This window comes from Rhinopithecus bieti, unplaced genomic scaffold, assembly GCF_001698545.2.
Source record: "Rhinopithecus bieti isolate Rb0 unplaced genomic scaffold, ASM169854v2 scaffold_32107, whole genome shotgun sequence".
Taxonomy (NCBI): domain Eukaryota; kingdom Metazoa; phylum Chordata; class Mammalia; order Primates; family Cercopithecidae; genus Rhinopithecus; species Rhinopithecus bieti.
Window position 1 is genome coordinate 677306 of NW_016813884.1, and position 6224 is coordinate 683529.

A 6224-nucleotide genomic window follows, 5' to 3' on the forward strand; every position below is an offset into this window, starting at 1 on the left:
TTTTATTGTCAAAGAAAGATTTTTAAAATGGCAAAAAGTAATGATAGAAACATTTAATATAGCACTTAAGATGTGCCAGCCACTGTTCTTAGGGATTTACATGTATTAACTCATTTAATCTCTACAAGACATGGACTATTTTGCTCTCCTCACATTTTAGAGGAGAAGCAGCCCAGGTAAAGGAAGGTGAAATAACCTCCCCAAGTCCCCATGAATAGTAAGTGACAAAGCCAGCATGAGAACCTGGGTAGGTTGGCTCCAGAGACTGTGCTCTTAGCCCCGTCTGTGCTCATTGCACCTAAGGCAGGGATATATTCACAGTAGGAGAGAAATTTTTCAAAAATTGACCCTAAGGTGTTGAAAACAGTCATATTTCCAAAGTCACCAAGCTAGCACACAGGATACACACTTGGTGCTTGCTCCCACAATAGATCCACTAGGCCAAGGACCAGAGCTTTCTAACCCCATTGGTATGAGTCCATTCTCGCATTGCTATAAAGAACTACCTGAGACTGGGTAATTTATAAAGAAGAGGTTTAGTTTGCTCACGGTTCCACAGGCTGTGCAGGAAGCATGGCTGGGGAGGTGTCAGGAAACTTACAATCATGGTGGAAGGCAAAGGGGAAGCAGGCACGTCTTACATGGCCGGAGAAGGAGGAAGAGAGAGAAGGGAGAGGTGCTACACACTTTTAAACAACCAGGTCTCATGAGAACTCATTCACTATCATGAGAACAGCAAGGGGATGTCTGCCCCCATGATCCAGTCATCTCCCATCAGTCCCCTCCTCCAACATTGGGGATTACAATTCAGCATGAGATTTGGGCAGGGACACAAATCCAAACCATATCACCATTCATCTGGATCAGAATTTCATTTGCTACAGGTGCATTAGAGTTCAACACCTTCCAGCTTCCCCTTTCTTTCTGGAGTTCTGAGAAGACACTAATCTTCCTAAAAACTCGACTAACTGGCTGCTCACCTGGACCATGACATCCTGGCATGGTTGTTATAAGCCAATAGATGTGCCCACAATGGGGCAAGATCCACCTAGAACGTGATTACATAATCTAAGTAGGGCTGGGTTTTTCCCCACTCAAAAACAATCATGAAGATCTCTTTATCTCCCAATGGATTTGAAGATAATTTATGATTTTTTTTATGAATGCATAGTTTTCCTCTGTAGTATGAGCCATAATTTAACTAGTACCCTTGTTTAAACATTTAGGGATTTTTTCCAGTTTTTCATTAATCAGAAATTCATAAATATTATCGTGCATTCCCATATAACTTTCCCCAATGGAAGAGTTTGCTTTTTAGGGTGACTTTTTCAAAGCAGATTGTTGGGTAAAAGGATATGGGTATTTTATATTTTGATACTGGTCAGACTGCCTTACAAATAGGTTGGATTAATTTACACTGGCATTAACTAAGCACTTCTCAAGACCTTAGCTAATACTGATTTTTTTTACCCCATCTGTTTACCTTCGCCATTAGACAAAATATGATATTTCATGTTTAATTAGCATTTTTCATCATTAGCGATGTTGAACATCTTTTTTACATGTTCCTGACCACTTTATTTCCTCTTTTATAAATTACCTATTTAATTTTCCATTAGTCTATGTGGGTTGTTCTTTCTCCTTTTGCTTTGTAATGGCCTTGTGTATACTGGGCTGATTAACTCTGCCATAAATCATGCAAATATCTTTCCCAGTTTCTCATTTAGGCTTTAAATATTAATAGTATTTTTACAGGGCAGATACCTTTTAGCTTTATTAAATACAACTTACATATTAGGAACATTCAGGAGATTTTCTTCTGATTAAAAGATTAAATATTGAAGTTAAATCAGACCCATATACTCTGAAATAGCCCATGCATAACGCAACCTTCCCTCCAGGAGCAGGGGTCTAAGCTCTGGGGAGAGTAAAGATAGTGATTAGATGTGTTCTGGTGGCATGGTACCTCTGGTCTCTATACTTTTCTCCCTCTCAGCCTCTTCCCTTTGGGTCCCAAAACTCTCACTAAAGCTTGATGGGATCCATCTGTATGATCATCTCCCTTCCAAGCCTCCTGCCTTTTTAAGCTGATGTACATTCAAAGCCTTAGCTTTAGCATTAGCAATGGAATTTAGCCCTCTGCCTTTTTGCATGTGTGTGAATAATCATTAAGAACCACCAAGCACCAGCATAAGTTTGGCCTGTGTTGGATGACAAGCCCATTGAAGGGCCTCTCTGGTTAACAATGGAGTTGCTGTGTGCCATCCCAAAAAGACAGAAAAGACAGGAAGACAGAGACAGACTACCAGCAAGGGAAAAGCCCAGGGTGGGCCTCTGCCAGCTTGCAGTCTTGCCCCAGCCTCGTTTTGACTATGGTAAATGGAGGCTGTCATATGTGAACAGGCCCAGTCCTCTGCCAACAAAGCCCAATCATTGCCAAACCTCAAAGGCCTCCAAGTACGCTGTGGCCAGAGCCCACTCGAAAAGATGACTTCACCAGCATAGGGTAGAGCCAAGAACCAAAATACTTTGTCTTCTGCTGTTTATTTTAAAATCGTGATTATGTGTTCCCTCTTCTTTCAGGGACATCAAACATGTAGTAACATTGTACAGGGACTTCTGGAGGCCTGGCCATTGGCACGAGCACAGAGGAGATGTCAGGCAGGTGCTGGGAACAGTGTATCCTTGGCAGATGTTCAAAGGGCTGACCACACTTGGCTAGCCTTGCTATCCAAAAAGTGTGTCTAGTCCTAAGGCCATGGCCATCTGGGAATGGTCAGGCAGCACATGGTTCCCAACCCCCAAGAATACTGCTTCACCTGCTGCCTCCTCAAGAGGAAGCTGGCAAAGGTCAAGATGGGGAGCAGAACTTCTCTGACCTCTCATGCTCTTCCAGACCTACACTTCTTTACCCTGTTCATGCAAATCCTGGCTCTTTGGAGGCTCATACTGTCAAGAAATACTACCCACGACCACTCCCTATCACTGCTATCTGCCAACCTCCTAGACATTCTCTTCATTCATTAAAAACTCCAGGATCTGGCTAACAATTATCTCTACCAACCAAAGTCCCTGGGTGACCTCAACAGCTCCAAGAATGACCTAGTCAGCACCGAGCTTCTTCTACTTTCTTCAGCTTCTCATCAGCAGTGATCTCAACCTCCTCCTCACTTTAACTGTCATTCCTACTGTTACACCCTAGGACTTGTCTTTATCTGTACTTTTCTACATCCAAAATCTTAAATTCAGTCACCCTGGTTTCCAACCACAGCCTCTCATCCCTCCAGCTCACTCACGTGAATGCATTCTTGCTATATAAATATGCTCCTCCTTTGTGAATTCTTCCACCTCACAGGCACCACCAACCCTGATTTCTTTCTTTCTCCCACTCTCCCTTCCTTCCTTCTAGTCTTTACTTTTTGCCCCACCCACTTGAGATTCCAGGGTTTAACACCTAAATCCTTCTCTTGTCAATATTCTCAAATCAAACGCTTGTCCCTCTGATGTCCCTCTGCAACCATTTCACAAAACTGCGACCCAGGATCATTTGAACTCTCCCATTCCATATGCCTAAATCAGGTGGCTAAACCCTACTGAAGAAATTAACTCACCCCTAGGTTTCGAGTCACTGCAAATGCCTGGTCACCAACTTATTCCACACTGCTTTCATTTTCCCAAGGAGCTAGTGCAAATGTTCTCCATTCTCAAACTCTTGACTCTGTCCCCACGCTCTTTCAGCTCTCAGTCCCAGGAGACAACCTCACCCCACTTCACAGAAATGATGGCAGCCACTGGATGAGACACTTTTCAGCAGCTTACCAGCAAGCCTACCAGCTGTCCCCTCTACCCCCTTCCTTTCTCACTCCCACTAAAAGGGAAGAAAGTTTCTCTTTTTTTTTTTTTTTGCCCAAGGCTAATCCTTCCTCATGTTCTTTCTCCTATCGCTTTCTCCTTCAGTGTCTCATCTCTTGATCATGGGCTGTCTCTAGCTCCTCTGTCTTGCTATCGGCTCTTTGCCATCAGCACTTTAAGCAAACAAAAACAAAACAGCCTTCCTCTGCCCCAGATTCCACCCCAAACCTCCTCAAACTCATTTCTCCAGTTCATAGTCAGACACTGCTAACATTTTTTATTCTAGAATAAAACACAGATACAGAAAACCAATAGAAATGTATATAGCTGAATGAATAACCTAGTCAAGGTGTTCAAAAAATTGCATTTTTCCAGTTAGAAGCCCCTGGTGCTCCATTCCAATCATAACTTCCGCTTCCCCAAGAAGGAACCTCTCTTCCGACTTTCAGAGTGGTCACTTCCTTGTGTGTTTGTGTAGCTACGCCACCAAAAGTGCATCCCTAGGCACTACAAGTTAATCTGGCCCATTGCTTATTTGATATATCCTGTGTTTATTATCTACACGTTTCCGCATGATCCCTTTATGTTTTTAATAGTGTACTGGTAAAAGAATGTTGGTCATTTGACCCGTAGGGTTTCTCACGGTCTCTAGGTTTGGCTGATTGAACACTCATGTTGCTCTCATGTTCTTCTGCATTTCTGTAAATTGGTAGCTGAGTCTAGTGGCTTGATCAGGCTCAGATTTGATCCATTTAGCAAGACTGTAAGTGATGGTGTTTCTTTCATCAGGAAGCATTTAATATCTGGTTGACTTTGTGCAATGTTTGTATCCAACAATGTTCAATGCCTAGCTCCTAATCCTGTTATTTTCTTTCTAGCTTGAATATTTCTAGAAAAGATGCCTCCTCTAATTTGGTTGTATGGTGGTACAGTTGGTATAGAAAAGGCAGAATAAGTGCTTGGTTCTTTCCTTTATCCAGTTGTCAAGATAATCAATTTGTTTCTTATCCTTCCAATGTGGCCAAGTAGTTTTGGTTTTTTTTTGTTTTGTTTTGTTTTGTTTTGTTTTGTTTTGTTTTGAAGTATTATTGCAAACTCATGGATTCCTATGGTTTGCAAGTAGGAGCCTCTTCAAATTGGCTCCTGTCCCCTTTGACACCACCCGCTTGGTCTTCGATAGCTTCCTTACTATCTGGTATGACAAGACGTTCCAGATTTATCTCATGTTTACTGTTCCAGACCCAGAATTAGCCATTTCTCCCAGAAGCCTTGATTTGTTTTAATGGAAAAAAAGTTTTCAGGACCATGATCTTCATGATAGGGATGCTCATGGCTACTTAGTCAGACTTCTTAAAATGGTTACCTTCACTCCCTAGTTCCCATCTACTCCTTAGGCTATCCAACTTCTGCCACCATCACTTCCTTGAAAATATTCTTACCAATTGCTAAATGACATTGGCATTTCTGAGTCTCCATCCACAACTGACATAATCAACCACTCCTTTCTTCTCAAAACACTCAGGAACATTTATTTCTATGACACCATCATCTTCTCATTTTCCTCCTTCCCTTTTTTCTAATTTTTTTCTTTTTCCATTTTTCCTATTTGTTTTCATTTTCCTCCTTTTCTTTTCTTTTTTTATTATACTTTAAGTTCTAGGGTACATGTGCACAATGTGCAGGTTTGTTACATATGTATACCTGTGCCATGCTGGTGTGCTGCACCCATTAATTCAACATTTACATTAGGTATATCACCTGTGCTACCCCTCCCCCCTCCCCCACGCCACAACAGGCCCTGGTGTGTGATGTTCCCCACTCTGTGTCCAAGTGTTCTCACTGTTCAATTCCCACCTATGAGTGAGAACACGCAGTGTTTGGCTTTTTGTCCTTGCGATAGTTTGCTGAGAATTATGGTTTCCAGTTTCATCTACATCCCTACAAAGGACATGAACTCATCCTTTTTTATGGCTGCAGAGTATTCCATATTGTATATGTGCCACATTTTCTTAATCCAATCTATCACTGATGGACATTTGGGTTGGTTCCAAGTCTTTGCTATTGTGAATAGTGCTGCAATAAACATACGTGTGCATGTGTCTTTATAGCAGCATGATTTATAATCCTTTGGGTATATACCCAGTAATGGGATGGCTGGGTCAAATGGTATTTCTAGTTCTAGATCCTTGAGGAATCGCCACACTGTCTTCCACAATGGTTGAACTAGTTTATAGTCCCACCAATAGTGTAAAAGTGTTCCTATTTCTCCACATCCTCTCCAGCACCTGTTGTTTCCTGACTTTTTAATGATCGCCATTCTAACTGGTGTGAGATGGTATCTCATTGTGGTTTTGATTTGCATTTCTCTGATG